Genomic DNA, 18,198 nt, shown 5'->3' on the forward strand with positions numbered 1-18,198 from the left:
TCCTAAAAAATTCTGGGATTTGTAGTTTGATGAGGTATTCTTCATGCTCTTTCAGAGAGCACTGGTGCCTCACCAAACTATACACCCCAGGTGTATAGTTCAGGAGGATAGAATCATGGTAGCTGTAATTGTACAGTGTGCATACACTCATAGTACACTAATGCCCCTTTCTCCCTCTATCCAGTATACCCATTGCAATACTTGATCACAAGTTGAATTCACTTCCTCATCGCATTATGTCACCTCCTTCATTTTACTCTGTGCATTTTAAAAAGCAAGAACACAATCTTAAAAACCAAATCAATACCTTTATTAAGGCTACTATTAACATTTTATTTTGCCTTCTATATTGCAGTTTCGTCTTCCTTTTAAAAAAGTGTGGGGTCAATTGCTTACATATGTGAATGTACAGAATTTAAACCATTCTGTGCAAACACACAGAGAGGAAATCTTGAAGCCATTTGCTTTACAAACTTTTGGTGCCAAAATTTATATTAGAAGATACGAAGGTGTTATGAAATACCTGAGGGAAAGCTATTGAAAGAAAGTGTGAAAGTACTGGAGAAGATAGCTGAGGGATACCATTTTATCTATTATCCATCCATTTTCATCATATTTAAAGTCAAATTCTTCAGTATGCCACCAAGACACAACTCATGAAAGTTTTTTTCAAAAAAGAAGTTAAGTGTTTCATTGTGAACCTCTGGACTCATGACTTCATGTTTCACATAGCAATTCATTTCTAAATGATTCATTAGACATACATCTCCTTCCAAAAATTGCTTTTGTGTTTTCCCCCTGATACTCGGCAACCCATTCTTAACTAAGCTTCTGTCCGGGAAAGCAGTCAAATGGCTGATAAAGCCAGCTCAGTTCCCAAACAAACAACCCCCCAACTGGCAGAGTCAGAACTCAGTTACAAAGTCTTTGAATCTAAGTGTAGTATCACAAGATGCATTACCAAAAGAGTTGTCAAGAAGTGTGGGGTCCAGGGTATCAGATAGGCAGATCAATAAGGCAATCCAAGGTCAAGGGTTCCAGATAATCAAGATGGATCAACAGTTCAAGAAGCAAGGGTTCAGAAGCCAGAGACAGAGTCTTTCCTTAGAAAGGTCAGATAATCACTGGCAACTAGACACACATGTTCCAGCTGCCTAAATAGGCAGGCAGTAGACATTCAGGTGTATCTGATTAGCAGCTTGATTCTGATAAAGCATCCATGACCTTTAAAGGCTCTCCTTTTTGGTTTGATGCTCCCTGAAAGTAGGCACACTTCCCTGATCCTCCTCTATGTCCACAGCCTTGGTCACAGGCAGACTTGGCTGTTGAATCTCTGAAGAAACTCCAGACTCTGGTACAGCAGAGTTAGGATCTGCCTCAGGCTCCCCAATTGTAGGCTCAGGTCCCAGAGGCTCTGGTTCATTCTCTGAGTTCTCCGAGTCATTCTCCAGGCTGGGCACGACAGCTTCTTTTGAAGTAAGGGGCTGAACAGATGGACAGGAAGGGCTGTGAGCTGCTGCCCCTTTCTGACCCAGATTGTTGTCGTGGGAACTGCATGCTGTGGCAACGATCTGCTCCTTCTCAGGAGAAATAATAATAATAATAATAATAATAAATTTTATTTATGTTTTCCCGCCTCTCCCAATGGATCAAAGCGGGGCGGGGTTACAGACTAAAAAAGAAGCTGCTGAAAGTTCCTGTGTGGATGAGTGTGTGCAATGTGGTGCACGGATGGTGAAGGTAGGGCTGGGCGTGTCTGGACGCCCAGCCCTATCTAGCCCTACTTTCAACCCTGTTTAGGGCCTACATCTCATTGATGTCATTGGGATTCACTTTCAACTAGATATGAAAGCCAGTGTGGCATAGTAGTTTGAGTGTTGGTCTATGGCTCTGGAGACCAGGGTTCAATTCCACACTAGAGCATAAAAACCCACTGGATGACTTTGGGCAAATCGCACTCCTTCAGCCTCAGAGGGTGGCAAACCCACTCTGAAGAAACTTGCCAAGAAAATTCCATGACAGGAGCTTTCATCTTAGGGTGGCCATAAGTTTAAAAAAAAATGATTTGGAGGCATACAACATTAGCAACAATATATGATTTGGACTGAAACAGTTCAAATATTTCCTCTGCAGTGTGGTTGTTGCTCCCCAAGGCTAACAATAATGTTGGATATGTAATGTCTAAACCAGACCTCTTCCACACAGTCTGTGATACATTAGGCCAAATGTATTTCACTGGCCAGGCTTGGCAGTTTTCTGAGTCCTTGATAAATCCCCTGTTTTCCATACCTACTTTAAAAACAGGAACTCTCAAGCATCCACTAGCGCACTGACATGTTTTCAGCAGATGTTCATAGATGTGTACTACTGCCCTACTAAATGCTCATGTACAAACATTGTGTCAAACAAGGAAAGCAAAACCACATTTTATAATAATAATAACTTTATTACGGCCATTTGGCCAGCACAAAACCACATATTAGTAATTACAGTGGCCATGCTGAGCTGTCTGAAAGTGATTGTAGAATGCATATCTCCTCTCAGTCATTTTAACATGATAAGCAGAATAGTAACAAATTAAGCAGATGATTTGTCTCCAAAATCTATGGAAAGAGCTGCCTGTCTTTTTAACTGAATACACAGAAGTTACAAAAGAATTCAGTAATTAGTTACCTCTGTCTGGGGTCCATACTATGATGTTACTGAACTGTTGCAGTGCTGCAGGGACATATTGTGATTTATACAAAGAAACACCATGGAGAGAGGACATTCCTGGCCATCTCCATCTATTGCTTTCATCCTACAGTGTCTGTCATTGAGTTGTTTCCCTCTTAGCTGTGGTTCTGGCTTTTTGTCTGGCAAGGGAGGGGGAGTGAAAGTGGTGGAAAAGCAAATCATCCCTCTTTTCTGACACCACAAGTAAAGTTATGGTCACACTTTTCTGTAGTAGATTTATAAATAACAAGGACTATACTTCTCCAGCATTCTCATAGAAGGCAGAAGTATCACTTGGGGAGTACTGGGGATACAGCCCATATTGGATGACAATCCATGGCAGTATACCTGGTGTGATGGGCACAGCTACTAGGTGAGTGAGAAAGAGTGTTGCCTCCCTTTTTTCCTAGCCAGTGCCTATAGCAGAACCTGAAAGACCTTCCAGAGGCCACAGCACACACCCCACCACCACCAGCCCCCGCATCTGCAGTGTCTTCCAACATGGTCAAGAAGCCCCGCCAGTTCATGATATGATCATGGAGACTGCAGAAGCCTGGCTGGACAGTGGAAGGGAGGCAGGTGAGCGAGGCAGCAGGGGGGGAGGTAGGAGTGCCACCCCCTCCACACCACCCTTTCCAGGACCTGCACTGGCTGACACGAAACTCAGTGACGCAACTGATGGAAAGTAAACTAAATTCTGTAGCATTGCCTCAGAATATTTCACCTTTAGAAAATGGGAAGCTCTCATAAAACCTTTCTTACCAATTGGAAGTCATCATTAAGAAGGTTAAGAGGTGATATGATAGCCCTGTTTAAATATTTGAAAGGATGTCATATTGAAGAGAGAGCAAGCTTGTTTTCTGCTGCTCCAGAAAACAGGACCCGGAACAATGGATGCAAGCTACAGGAAAAGAGATTCCACCTGAACATTAGGAGGAACTTCCTGACAGTAAGGGCTGTTCGACAGTGGAACAAACTCCCTCGGAGGGTGATAGAGTCTCCTTCCTTGGAGGTCTTTAAACAGAGGCTGGATGGCCATCTGTCAGGGATGCTTTGATTTGGATTTCCTGCATGGCAGGGGGTTGGACTGGATGGCCCTAGTGGTCTCTTCCAACTCTACGATTCTATGATTCTATGATTCTATGATTATCATTTCCTTAATGGAGTGCCCATTATCATGGTATGAAGTGATAAATTGATCATGGAAAAACTAAAATTCCTCTGCTATACCATCCCATGTTTCCCCTGAATGTTTTCATCGTAATGGGATTTCACATCTCAGGCTCTACCTCGACACATCTCTCCGCCCTGCTCAAGTACTCATGCACCATGCATTACAAGACCATTCTTCATGATCTTATAAGCTTCTAACCTATAACATCAGTATGAGTCTCAGGCATGCTGAATCTGTCAGAGACATGGCAACTTTAGAGCCAATCTATTTCAAAACAATCTAAGTTTCTAGAGAAGGGCAATAGCTTCTCATGGAAAACAAGTCTCTTTGTTGATGTAAGATGGTGACACTGAACAAATGGCTTGAGTTTCTTATAGTGACACTTTAATGAATGGTAACTAACTTGTGACATAAGACGTCTTAAGCTACCAACACTTCACCATCTCAACAAGATGAATTACAGGAGCCTTTGAATTCAGAATGTAAGGAAGTATAAGTGTGTCTCTTTCCCATCCAATCCTGACAAACAAAACTTAACTGAAGCACCCCTGTAAGTTGTTCCAAACAGACTACTGAACTTTTAGAATCCAGTTTATTTCAAATATATCATGTCCAACACACCACGTCTTGTCTTATTTTGTAATCTAAGTAGGCTTGTTTCTGGTTAATACTTGGATGGGAGATCACCAAGGAATACCAGGGATTTCCAGGCAGTATTAGGAGGGAATGCAGTCTGTAATCTAGAGAGCTGCTTCAACTAGTCAAAGCTGCAAATACTTACCTAGACATACCAATGGTATGCCTTAGTATCAGGAAGCTAAACATTATTAAATGTTCCTAAACATTTAACAAAACCTTCAGCTACTAGGCTGGTTGTCCCAAACAACAGGAATTACAAATTCAAATCAGATGAAAACCAAGGTAGAAATATCCTTATATTCAGTAGATGTTCACATCTGTGATTGAAGTAATTCTGCTCCTAGTATACTTGACAAATTTGTTTTATAATTCCTTGATTTTACTTCTATGCTAAAATGGGAAAGAAGTTCTACCCAGTTGTTCAACAACCTCCAGAAGAATTTGATCTTAAATAGTGGTGATGATCCAAGGAAATTAGGGTCAGTTTGTGTATCATTTACCCAGATTTTCACTCAGATGCTTGACGAGACTCTTCATCTCTTGTTCTGTGTTCATACACAACAACCAGATAATACTACATGAAGCATGGTGTTAGCCATTGCTATGTACAGTTGGTCCTTCTTATACATGGATTTTTTATACATGGATTCAAGCATCCACAGTTTGAAAATGTTCCAAAAAAAGTATACATTTCAAATATCAAACCTTGATTTTCTATTTTTATAAGGGACACCAATTTGCTATGCCATTATATTTAATGGGACTTGAGCAGCCATGGATTTTGTTATACACGGGGATCTTGGAACCAAACCCCAGCATATAACAAGGGTCCATTGTATTATTCAACTATTTGGAATCTTAGGACCTCACTGCACGGGGCTTTTAGAACGGACCCGCACAGAACGAAAGGGGATGGGAAGGGATTGGAATGGGGAAAGGACATATTTTACTGCATCCTAGAATGCCTCCAATGCCGCTGGAAGTTCAGAACAGTTCCTGAAAATTGCTCTCTGTGGGATGGTTGGAGAATGGAACGGAGACTTCTGGCAGCATCAGCGGCATTCTGGCATGTGGTAAAATGCATCCTTTCCCCATTCCGTTCACTTCCCACCCCCTTATTTTCCACACCAGGCCTGTTCTTAAAGTCCCATGCGATGAGGTCCACAGAATATGTAAGTGCGAACTTATCACCTCTTCATCAAATGTCACAACTCTGATGGAGGTTCTTTTAACATCCCTAGTCATTCTTGCAAATATTTCATCTGTTAGCCCCCCTCCCCAATTTGCTTTCAGAGTCACTCCAGATATTTAGATGCTGTGGCAAATGATCCTTTAATTGTACTAAAGAGTGTGTATAACCTTGTTCACTTTCCTTTGATTTGTTTAACCTTGGATCCAAGATAAGAGGTGGGTATGGGGAGGTACCCATTTGTCTTTGTTCTTTCTCAGTTATCCTTTGGAAAAACAAGTAATTCTTTTCCTTACTGAAAAAGCTGACTATGATTGATTTTGAGAATATGTGTCCTAAAGTGTTTGTGATTTTCCTTAAGAACCCTAACTTCTCAATTACTTTTGTTTAACCTTACAGAAAGTTTTTTTCCTTATTAGAGACTCCAAAGTCTGACCATGTCTTTGAAAAATGTAACTAATCACACCAAATTGGAGAATAGCTAGTCACAAAGCATTTGCAAACACGTCAGTATGACAAATTTGTGTCACTTCAATAGTACACCATGAATCGTGCTGTGATAGCACTGCAGTAGGGCAGCCTATCTTATTATGCACAGTATGCCATTGAGACTCACTGTGATGCCAGGAATAATGCAGAGCCCCCCATGTTTTGAGTTTTACAGTGAATTTAGATAAGAGCTATGGCTATGTCATTGTTGAGCCATATCCCGAATTATAGGCATGAGTATGACTGCAGTGTGTGCTCAAATAATTATTTTGAAGCTGATTACACACACACACACACTCAGAGTGAAAATTGCCAAGAAGGATCAAGAAAGGCCCATTTGGTCCAGCAATCTATTTTGCAATGGTGGACACCCAAATGGATCTAGAAACTCACAAGCAGGGCTTAAATGTGATGCATGCCCACTTATTTATATGTTTGTCTGTATTCTTGTATCCTGCATTTCTTCCTGTAAGTATGAGGCAGTGTACATGGCTCTCCTACCCACATTCTCCTGATATAAACCCTGTTAAATTCACTGAAGGCTGAGTGGTAGTGACTAGACCAAAGTCACCGAATCAGTGTCATGGCTCAGTAGGAACATGGACTTGAATGTCCCAAGCTCCAGTCCAGGGTATACTTCACAAGCTTACTGATTTTTCCCTATGGGCTGGTAAGTAATGCAAATCAAGTTTTCATTTAACCTTCATAGCTACTATGGACAGATGGACAGTAAATTTTGATATTTTTTTCTGAAACCATACCAGCTACTACAGAGTACATCTTTTTGTGTGCTTCCTTAAAGATTTTAGGGCAGAGAGTAGGCAACTTGGGGTCATCTAGATGCTTTGAACTGTAACTCCCATATTTCCAGCCAGCAGGGCCAATGATTAGGGATTATGTCTATGTAGCACAGAAGAAGAATCTATTTTGGCACATCAATGGAAGAAAAACCTCCTTTGGACAATCCTGAATTTGTTAGGAATCAGAAAATGGAGTTTGTTGCACGCATTTTCCAGACCGATCCATGTACTGGATGGGATCGGGCTGGAACAGGGAAAAATGCTTCTCTCCAACCATTTGGGCTGGGGAGGAGATTTTGCTGGCCTCTCATTGTAGAGACCAGAATTTTAAAAGAAAACAGCATGCTCTTCTGGCTTTTGGGAGAGGAGGGGGTGGGGTTTAGCCTGCTTGAGGCTTCCCTGCCCAACCTCCTCTCATTTGGCTTCAAATGCTGGCCCACCTTCCCGCCTCAACATCAGCATGAAAATTAATTCTGGTCGCCTCGGGACTGGGTAGGATTTTTCTCCCATTTCCAGGGGTTTTTCGCCTACCCCACGCTGTTGGTTGAGGACTTTGACAATTGGCATGGGTGTGTTCATAAATAGGTTCCACACATAGGTGGTGGGGAGACAGACGTTTCGGTGAACACCTCGCCACCCTCCTAAAGGGTGAAGCTAGTTCTCCGGAAATCACGTTTAGATCTTGAGAGTAAACGTGAAGGGAAAGAGACTTGCCTTGGGGCTGGCTTGAGATTTAAACCCTCACTTAAGTCTGGCGAGTTAAGTGGGGGAGTCTTGGGTTGGCCTTCCGGATGAGGGCCAGCCGGTGAGCAACCCAAAGTATGGATTGCCCTTGGGGTCCAGGTGTTTTCGCCCTTTGGAAGCTGGGGAATTGGTCTTGGAGCAGACCATCTACCAGCTGTTTCTACACAAGGTTCTCCCCCCCCTCTGGTTTTTTGCAGTTCTTGAAGAAATAAGTTTAAATAAGTTGATTTAAATAAAGTTGCCCATTTTATAACCCAGTTCTCTGTGTTTGGTCTCATTATTAATTAGTTGGTTAGCAATGTGTTTTACTGCACACACAATTGCTGCTGTGCTGCCATCTGACCAAGCAGTGCTTAGGGGGCCGATTTTAGTAAAACTGAAAGCTTCCATATACCAAATTCGGCCGCCAGAGCACTGTTTGGGGACAGATGATGGTCAGACAGCAGTGTAGCATCAATTTTGTGTGCAGTAAAACCCATTTCCCCCCATTCCAACCTGAACCCATCCAGTGCACAGATCGGGCTGGAAGATGTGTGCGATAAACTCCCTTCATCACACATTGAACATGGACATCTAAAATAGGGATGCAGCCACATATTCTAGAATCCAGTTCATACAGAGTCCCAGGAGAAGTGGAAGCTTACAGGCTTAGGCTCCCACACTGCAGATGTCTATTGTCAAGGTTTAGTGGGGTCAGCCACAATGGGAAGAGTAGATTTCATGTAAATAACTCATAAAAGGAGCTTCTAGCAGTGATGGAATATTTGTGGCTCTCTGTATGCTACTGGACAACAACTCCCATCAGTTCCCACCAGCACTGAAGAAATTTCAAGGAAAATCTATTGGTGGGGGTCAATGTCAATTTTAGTCAACCAATATCTCAGAAACATCACAATGTGGGTTTCTAGCAGAGATAGACAACCTGTAGACCTCTATATATTACTGGAGAACAACTGTTCCTCTTCATCACATTGTCCTTCAGAAATATGGTCAGTCCTGTTGGAGAAAGAAACAAGACTGTGGAATGCAGGATTCTATTAAGCTTTCTTTCTCTCTTGACGATGTGATGCTTGCACAGGGTCTTTCTGTAGGATCAAGGATGACTTCATAAATAATTACAGCAAGATTTTCCTTGAAGCTCCTTGCATTAAAACATCAGTGAAATATATGTGTTTGTTCTTGCTTTTAGGGCAGTTAGTGTTGACACCTTTTCATCCAGTGTTTGGCATCATTATACATTTACACCAAAGTAAATGCCACACACAGCTTGTAATTACTCATGTTGTTGGGGACTTCAAAACACTGGAAGCTGCGGCCTAATGAATAATTAAAGAAGATGGGATTTTAAATTGCAGGAAGGTAACTTCCTTGTTGCCTTTGTCTGCTTTTCAAGCTGGAGCATCAAGCAGGCAACAGCCCTTGACAGACAGGAACATATCAAGATAGATTACCAAATATTTACTGAGTAACTCAAGTAGAACAGGAACTTCATTTTAAAAAATGTTATATTAATGCTCCATCACACTGGTCTGACTGCTGAGGAATATTAATAAGTATGCTAACATTTGTTAAATGAAAAGGGAGAAATAAAAGGATAGAGGCACTTAAAACAAAACCCAAACAAATAAAACATGGGCTGTCTTCTGTGATGATATACTACTTTAGAAGTTTAGTATACAGTCTCAGGCAATTGCTTAATATAGAGCAGGAACTACAAGTGTGTGGGACTCTAAATGGTGCTGATTGCAGCTACCATCATCTCCAGATTTTGACTATGCTAGCTAGGGCTGGTGAGAAATGCAGTGCAACAGCATCAGAAGAGTGAACATATGCAGTCAGGGACTTTCAGACTGCATCTATACTGCAGAATTAATGCTGTTTGACAGGACTAACTGCCATGGCTTAATGCTATGGAATTCTGAGATCTGTAGGTTTCCAAGCTGTTTAGCCTTCTCTGTCAGAGAGCTCTGGTGCCATAGCAAACTAAAAATCTCAGGATTTGGCTTTCTCTCTGCTGGATTACTGGTCTATACTGTGAATTAAAGCCAGAGCTTGGAAACATTACTTTTCCAAGTTCTGGAACCATTTTTGAAGATGAACTATAATATATCAAGAGTCTAGCTAAGATGAAAATACTTTAGCTACTCATTTATGGTTGCAAATAATTCAACAATAAAGTAGATTCCTGCCAAGCTTTTGTGAGGCTTGGCAACTTTGGCTTGGCTGACCTTCAGCAATAGCTTTGAGGAAAGGCATAAAGATGAATTCAGAAGCAGATCTTGTAGTCCATGAAGGTTAGTTGGGTTGACCAGTACTTGTACTTGTAGCCTGCCGAGACTAACAATGCTTAGCAAAATGTGTGAAGTCTTTGGGGGAATTTGTAGGGCTGCCTTCTCCAACTTCTTTCTGGTTATTGTCTCAGCTTCCTACAAAATAGATTGGTTGAAGCTATGGTGACCGAAGCTTTCCTGCTAAATTGGTTCACTAGGAGAGGTATTCTAGGAAAGCAGGGACATCATGACTGCGGTGAATATCACAACAGTCAAGATGAATTCTGGGTGAATCTGATGCTCAGCAAAGCAGCCAAGGAATTTCAAAGAAAGCTGAAACTTCATTAGGACAGGTGAGATTTCTAAACTAGGTTTTGCCTGCATGGATTACTTTGAAATGAAACTAGGAGAGAGCTAAGAAACAAGGGCCCAGTACATGCCTTCGGGAAAAGGTGGACTGGTGGTAGCTGTTTTCTTGCAGAGGGACGCCGCAGCAGCCAAACTTCCTGGCATCCCTCCACTTCAAAAAGAACCCAGAAAAAATTGGTTCTTTTTAGGCCGGTGCACACACGTCACAAGTGTGTCATTGACACACTCATGATGTAAGCGACACACAATGACATGTATACGCTGCGCGTTGCTTACATGCAAATGGCAGCCCCTGTGTAGACGGGAGGCTGCCATTAGGGTGCCGCCCACACGTCCTAGGGTTCTGGAGCATGCGGTTGCTATGTGCTCTGGAACCTTAGTATTGGCGGCAAGATGGCATTTTTGGCCCATCTGTCTTATAGGGCCAAAGTATAGAAGGGGATAATGAATGTTTTCTCCCTCCAAATTCATTTGAAGACTTCTCTGGCAAAAGAAACTGCAGTCTTCTTCTTTCTTCTCACCTCCCCCCCAAAAAGAACTTTACATTCTGTGTGATTTGGAAATGTTATCTGGTATTGTTAAGGAAGGTATTGTTAGAGCACATCCAGTGCTATCTGGAAGGAAGAGAAACCCTCATCTTCAGCAAGAGCACCATAAAAAGCCACTACTGCCATTATTATTTTATCTATTCCACTTAACATCTCTCTCCAGTTATTACAGTAATAATGACATTCAATCTCTCACCCATGAACAAAAAAAAAAAAAAAAAAAAAAAAAATGAAAACTTTTCAAGAGAAAGAGATTAAGGTATATTTTTGTTCTTTGGTGGATGGGACATGGATGGAAGCCATCAAAATTGTGCTAATTTGCCACTGCAGGATAAATGTCAAAAAGGATTGTGCAAATGCACTGATGGGGCTAATTATGCCGATATTGTAACATTCCCTTAGGCAAGAGAATCAATCTTGCCCTTGACAGTCCACTGACACATTTCTGGAAATTCATAAAGAAATCAATATTTGTTGCAATGTGAAGATAATTGTGAGGTATTTAGCATTGTTTCCTTCCTCATTTCCTTCCATATTTGAATATTTTCTTTACTGCTTCTCTCTCAATACAAATTTGCCTCGTGGTGCAGCACACAGGGATGTTAGAGAAACTTTGCAAATAAAAAGAGTTTTGTAGGACACAATATGCCCAATGTATTTTGGTTAATATTTAACACCTTCAGGATGGTAGTTTGCATACAGCATTGATGCAAATAACATATTTTTTTTTTGTTTTTCAAGCTGTTCTATGGAAGTATATGGGAATAAGTTCTTGGTAAACATTAAAGCTGAAACAAACGTCTCAATCAGTATTTTATTTTACTTTTTTCAATGGTTGGTGTGAAATGAAAATGACCCTAGAAGTGAAATAATGTTCCCACTAACAATCTGGTCCACCCCCAGCAAGAAACTGAGACAAGCTGGGAGGCTGAAGAGCATCTTTTAGTTGCATGAGGCCATAGATTCTGCCCTCCAACATGTTAAAGAAATTGGGAATGGGACAATCTGGGCACAACATTTAACAGAGATAAGCCAAAACTTCCTCAGAAAGAAGGAAATGAAGCATGATCCATGGATGAAATTCAGGCACTCCCTCAAACCAACTAAATAGCCCTGCACCCCATGAAAATGGGATTTTTAGTACACCTTCATGCACACAAATGTTAAAATCCATTGTTGAAATAATATGATTGACCTTATATTCCTATGAATAGGATACTCTGTTACTAGATTAATTGCTATGGCTCCAGCCTATGTAATCCTGGGGTTTGTAGCTTGAGGAGATACTCAGAAACACTATTCCATTATTCTGCACTATAGCACTAGAACTCTCTAGCAGAGAATTCTGAGCACATCAACAAGCTACAAATCCCATGATTCCATAGGCTATAACCATGATAGTTACAGTGGTATTAAACTGCTTTAACTTTGTAGTGTAGACAAATTACTTCTGTGCTAAACGTTTAGAATAGTCGACATGGCACAAAGTAGGAGTATGCAGAACATTTGTCATGGAATTCTACTTAGACAGATAGTTGGAGCAAAATGTACTCATGTGGATAAACACTCCTGATCATCCTACCTCATGCTGCTTAACAGCTAGACTAACCCGCAAAAATAATCAGCTAAAAATAAAAATCAATTAGTTTGTGCAAAGAATACTGAATGGTTGATTTCAACAAAAAAAATTAAACAGAACCCTGGCACATTTAAAAATTATCCTCATTGCCTCAGTCAACAACAGAAAAATTGCTTATTTACCTTTATCCACAAGCATGAGGCCTAGACAGTGATGACCCTCTAGTGATGACACATGTGGCAGGCCCATGTGATATCACAAGTATGATGTCATAGGATGTGTGCACTGGTGATGACATTAAGCATGATGTATTAAGCATCAATCAGAGTTGCACAGAGTATGTTATTTAAATTATATATATATATAAAAAACCAAACCCCACCAGCGCTAACCAATAAGGAAAGTGAATACACATAGAAACACTCCTAATTCAAGGCAGTGCTTTTGCCCTGAAATTCCTCCCTCTTGTTCTGAGTATTGGAGAAACGGGTGCATACCCTATGAATGAGAATTCTAAATAGTCTGGGTTTTATATGGGCTGCAGTGTTGGGCAGTGTAATTCTTATTGCTTTTCAGACTTGCAATTCCATCCTACTAAATAATTCATTTATATCTAAGATAAGATAAAAGTGGGGACCATGAACCCATAGGCCAATTACGCAGCAGAAGGAAGTCTTTAGCAAAAAGGATGCAGAGCTTAATCCTTAACCATGTTTGCTGAAAAGGAAACCCTGGTGATTTCTTCAAAAGACCTTTCTCCCATTAATAAGTGAGCATGGGGCTAGGGTTGAAACCTGGCCTTTTGCTCTCTGCCTAGGAATAATCTTGTTCTGGTCTCCCAAATGCCACGGCCATCTTCTTTCTAGAGTTAAGCCTAGTCTGAATGAAGAAGCAACCCAAAACTATGCACAATGTTTAAGATACGGAACAACTGCCTACACCTTTTCGTAAATACATTTGTCCTTTTCTACACTTCCACAAGTCTCCTTTCCCCCGCACTTAAAAAAGCGAGAGAGAGACTCTTCTACTTGTCCTCCTGGAAAGAGCTGCTAGTGCACCCTACTGCTAGAAAATGTTTCTATTGTTGCTTTTTCAATGAATTGGGAAAAAATAAAATTGTACAAGTAACAGGGCAGCACAGAATACAGATATTAATCCTTGACTATTCCATCCTTGCATGTGAGAGTGAAAATGCTCAATCGTTTTTTAATTCCTGCTATGGGAAAAAATGAATATTAATCTACAGTATTCTCTATGTATTCAAATGTCCTGAAGTATCCCAGAGGAATTATTTTCCAGGGTAAAACAAGTAGGTTTTTAAAAATTATTATTTTGTGGAAAAGGCCAGATCGAAGTCGTGGCATGAGATTGCCATGGCCCCGATCCAACTAGGAAAGGGACAGCATCCCGCCACCCCTTCAGGGTGGCCTGTCGAACCCCCTAAATATTCAAAAACATCTACAAGTAACAATACTTTGTGAGGCCAACTCAAAGGATAAAAAACACTATGCGAGCTTTCAAAGCTTTACTGGCTTCTTCTTTAACATCAGGCAAAGATGTTTAAAATCATACAGGAGAAAAATGGTGATGATGCTTTCAGTTAAGATGATATTGAAGGATTTCAACATAGGGATATTGAGGGATTTCAAGGACCACTCTTCTTATTGGGCATAACACACAGTTATCTCAGTCTATTTCAGCATAAAAAAAGATCTAAGGAGTTTAACATATGGAGAAAAATTGGAAGTTTAAATGGGATTTATCTCATGAAATTTGAGCAATTACTATAAAATTGCAATGAAGATTTTCACATACAGCGATCATTATCCTGGAAATAACTAGGGAGTAACCAGGCAATAAACAGCAACAAATCATTCATGGGACTTTACCATGAATGATTTGTTAATGTTTATTGCCTGGTTATTCCCAGGTTAATGGTGCTTTAATAACCTTTGATTGTGATGTCATTTGAAAACTTCATCACAATTGCATGATTTATTCATGGCATCGTGTGAAAATCTTAATTGTGAATGCGCAATTATCATGGGATAAAACCTGTTTACACGTCCAATTGTCCCTGTGTGACAATTGTTTCTGTGTAAACTCTTAAGAGAATCATGGAACTAACTGCTAGAAAAATCTTTGTTATAGGAGATTATCACACAGCCAAGTCCCACCAGGATAGACATGGGATCTAAAACTCAAAGATAAATCCTATCACATTGCTCTGTGGCTGGGCAGTAGGCAATCCTTATGAAACCCGGACTTCTTGCACAACTTTTCATGAATGGGAAAATCTCATTTCTGAAAAGCTGTGGGAGAAGCCCGGGTTGCATATGGGCTGCTTACTGCCCAGCCATGGAACAATGTGATAGAATCCTTCTTTGGGCTTTAGATCCCACATCTATCCCAGCAAGACTGTGCAATAATCTCCTTACTGTCAAAGGTGGTACAAGATTCTCTTCCATCTTTTTACAATGATTTAGAGTGTCCAGTGCAGTGGACATATGCAGTGAAAAACTCACCAGGAAGTGCCAATTGTGTCTCACTACCACTTCCATCTCCATATGAACTGACATAGGCTGCATCTGTGATGCAGAAGTAATCCATTTTGACACCACTTTAACTGCAATGGCTAAATGCCATGGAATTCTGGAAATTGTACTTTGTTGTGGCACCAGAGCACTCTGACAAAGAAGGCTAAAAGTCTCACAAAAGTATAATTCCCAAAATCCCATAGCATTGAACCATGACAGTTAAAGTGGTGGTTATTTCTGCAGTGGAGATACAGCTATACAGTATATGTAAATCAGTTACAAAGCTTGCTACTGAACAACTACCTTGGATGATTGCATTTTGACCTGCCAGATGCTTGACAACCATCTTCTTTTCATGGTCCCAGACAAGCAACAGAAAGAAGTTGGTGGCCTAGTTAGCCTATGGAGAACTATAACTTAGAGCTGCTTCACTGTGTTTATCTTACAGACGTTGCATCAGCCGTAGACTATTATTAAGCTTCCTCCAGGGGAAGAAACAGCCACAGGGCTAACAGAATAGTATGTGCTAATTTATGCAGGAAAGGTAGCCTCCTTAAAATAAATATATGAATGGTGACGTCTGTGTTCTGTAAAATAACTATTCTGAACAGGATTCTTTTTGCAGTAGCCCTAAGGCCTCCTGAATGTTGAGTCAGAGACAGATTCGAAGTACTCTATCTTCTTTGTTTCATAAAGCTTATTACTACTATTTCATAACACAGAGCTGAGGTCCTGGGGTATAATCATGCCTGGGAACACTGACATATACAGAATAATTCGTTTTCTGGATTCAGGACATTATCCAACTTTTGCACAAGTCAACCTCCCAGTCCAATGACTCAGAATAACTAAATACCTCTTGTAGGTGGCCAGTATATTACATTATACTGATTTTCCTAGTGCATAACTTATTTATTTAAGTGTGTTGTTGCAGAGAGAGCACCCTTGAAAATGTAGGCGGTACAGCTCAAAGCACATTAGGAAGTTTTAACAAACTGATTAGTTTGGCCGCTTTCTCCCTGGCGTCATTCCTGCAGCAGTTTGGTGGCTGTGGGAACGAGGCACACACCCAGAAGGAGCCACAGCCAGGCCACCATAAGTGGCCTGGGACAGCGCGAAGAAATCACACATGCGCTGCGCCATTTGGATGCGGCGCATGCATGACATCATCATGGCAGCCCTGTGTGGATGGGAGGCTGACATGATTACAGCGCCACCACGTAGTAGAGTTGTGGGGTTCCCCCCCCCCAGGCAACACTAGTACATGTCCAGACCAGCGCTTTGGGTCAGGCCAAAGAGACTACAGGCCTGAACCTGCAGGATCTGAGCAGAGCAGTAGAGGACAGGGGTTTTTTTGAGATCAACCTAAAGGCATCTAACAACAACAAAATATCTTAATATTTTCACACAGTGTTTGTTTTGTTTGAGCTCTGAACCTTAACACTGTTCTCAGAGGCTCTCTCTAGTTCAGTATTGGGGACATGTGCCTACCTGGAAAGAGTGCCCTCTTTTCCACCCTCTGTCTTTACTTTTTCTATTTTACTTTTTTTTGTCTGTACAGAAACATGCATCACCTATAGATATGCACATGCAGAGAGAGCAAAAGCAGCAGACGTATATTACAGATACAAGAGCAGAAAGTAGCATAGCAGGACTGAACACAAAATTGATTAAAATACTTAGAATATTTCAGTTTTTGAAAGGACTGTTACAAAGCACTTGGAGCTGCCTGTCACCAGTTTGAAAGAGAAAAAGCTGTACTAGAGGGCTGCCTAGACTCCAAATTTATGTATTTGTCTAAAATAAATTAAATAAGCAAATAAAAAGGATGTAACTGTTTCCCAATGCAAGTCAATGGAAGATGTGATAATTTGGATTTCCGAAACTTGATTTGAATTTGGGAGTTGTACTGAGGTCAGTGTGAATCTGATTTGGTGTGAACCAAATCAGGGTCCAATATGAATTGGTAAAACAGACTATGAATGAAACTTGGTGTCTCTTGCATCTCTGCTTAAAACTGTTATTGCTGTGAGCCCTATATTCCACCCATAGGAAGTTTTAAATTCTGCTGTCTTACATTTAACACATCCTATGTGAATTTTGGATATATGTTTTTCCAGTATCAAATTCATTCCAGTCTGAATCTCTGTTTGAATCAGAGCATACAACAGAATTCCATAACAGTGTGTGTGTTTCAAATGTTTTCTCAAGACCACACTTTCACAGAGGCACATCTTTTTGTGTGAATCATGTCACTAGTTCTGAAATATATGGATCTCCAACCACATATTTCACTTAGGTCCATGCTCAGTTTCGTAAGGAGAGAGCTGAATAATTCTGCATTAAAGGTGAATCTGATAAATCTCTCATCCATTTCTGGCCTTTATCACACCCAGCTTCTAAGATGCCACAATTGGAGACATAAGCATAGTAGTTTGGGGACAGTCATTTTCGCACAGCTCTTCACAAGTGCTGTGGTGTTGTTATAGCCTAAGGCTCTATCTTCTGCATGCTGGTCTTCAAAACCCCACCTTCCTGCCTATGCTCTTCTCAGCATATCTTTCTGTCTGTATTTTTTTAAATTAATTGCAGCCATAGCAACTGATTAAGTAAAAGAAAAAAAGGGGAAAAGAAACTGGGGGGAAAAAAGAAATGAAAAACAGTCTGCTTAATGAGAGAAAGGGTAGAGATGGGGAGAGGAGCATAACCACATGCACTCACACCACGTGGCTGCCTGCATATTTGAACTGCAACTTGAGGAATCAATAGTGGAAAAGCAGCACCATTGGGAGACATTGATGGTGTTTACCTGTCAGTGAAAAGGAGTGTATCAGGAATGGATGGAAGACAAGCCACCTACAGGACAGGCATGGTGTTGTGTCATACGGTACGGTCACAGCCACTACTATTCTGCCGTGATTCCACTTTGGTAGCCTTGTGTGACAAAGCCCTTTCTTTGGAAAGTGCTTTCATCCCAGTTGGTTGCAACATGTGTAGTGAAAATTACAGACTGTAAGAGTGAACATTCATATCTCCTTTTGATAATTTCAATTGCACTTTAGGGACCAATTTTCAAATGCATGTTAATTTATTGGCTGTAGTTTAATGGATGGTTTGACTGCATTTATGACCAGATTGCTTGAGG

Source organism: Sceloporus undulatus, chromosome 3, assembly GCF_019175285.1.
Source record: "Sceloporus undulatus isolate JIND9_A2432 ecotype Alabama chromosome 3, SceUnd_v1.1, whole genome shotgun sequence".
Classification (NCBI taxonomy): domain Eukaryota; kingdom Metazoa; phylum Chordata; class Lepidosauria; order Squamata; family Phrynosomatidae; genus Sceloporus; species Sceloporus undulatus.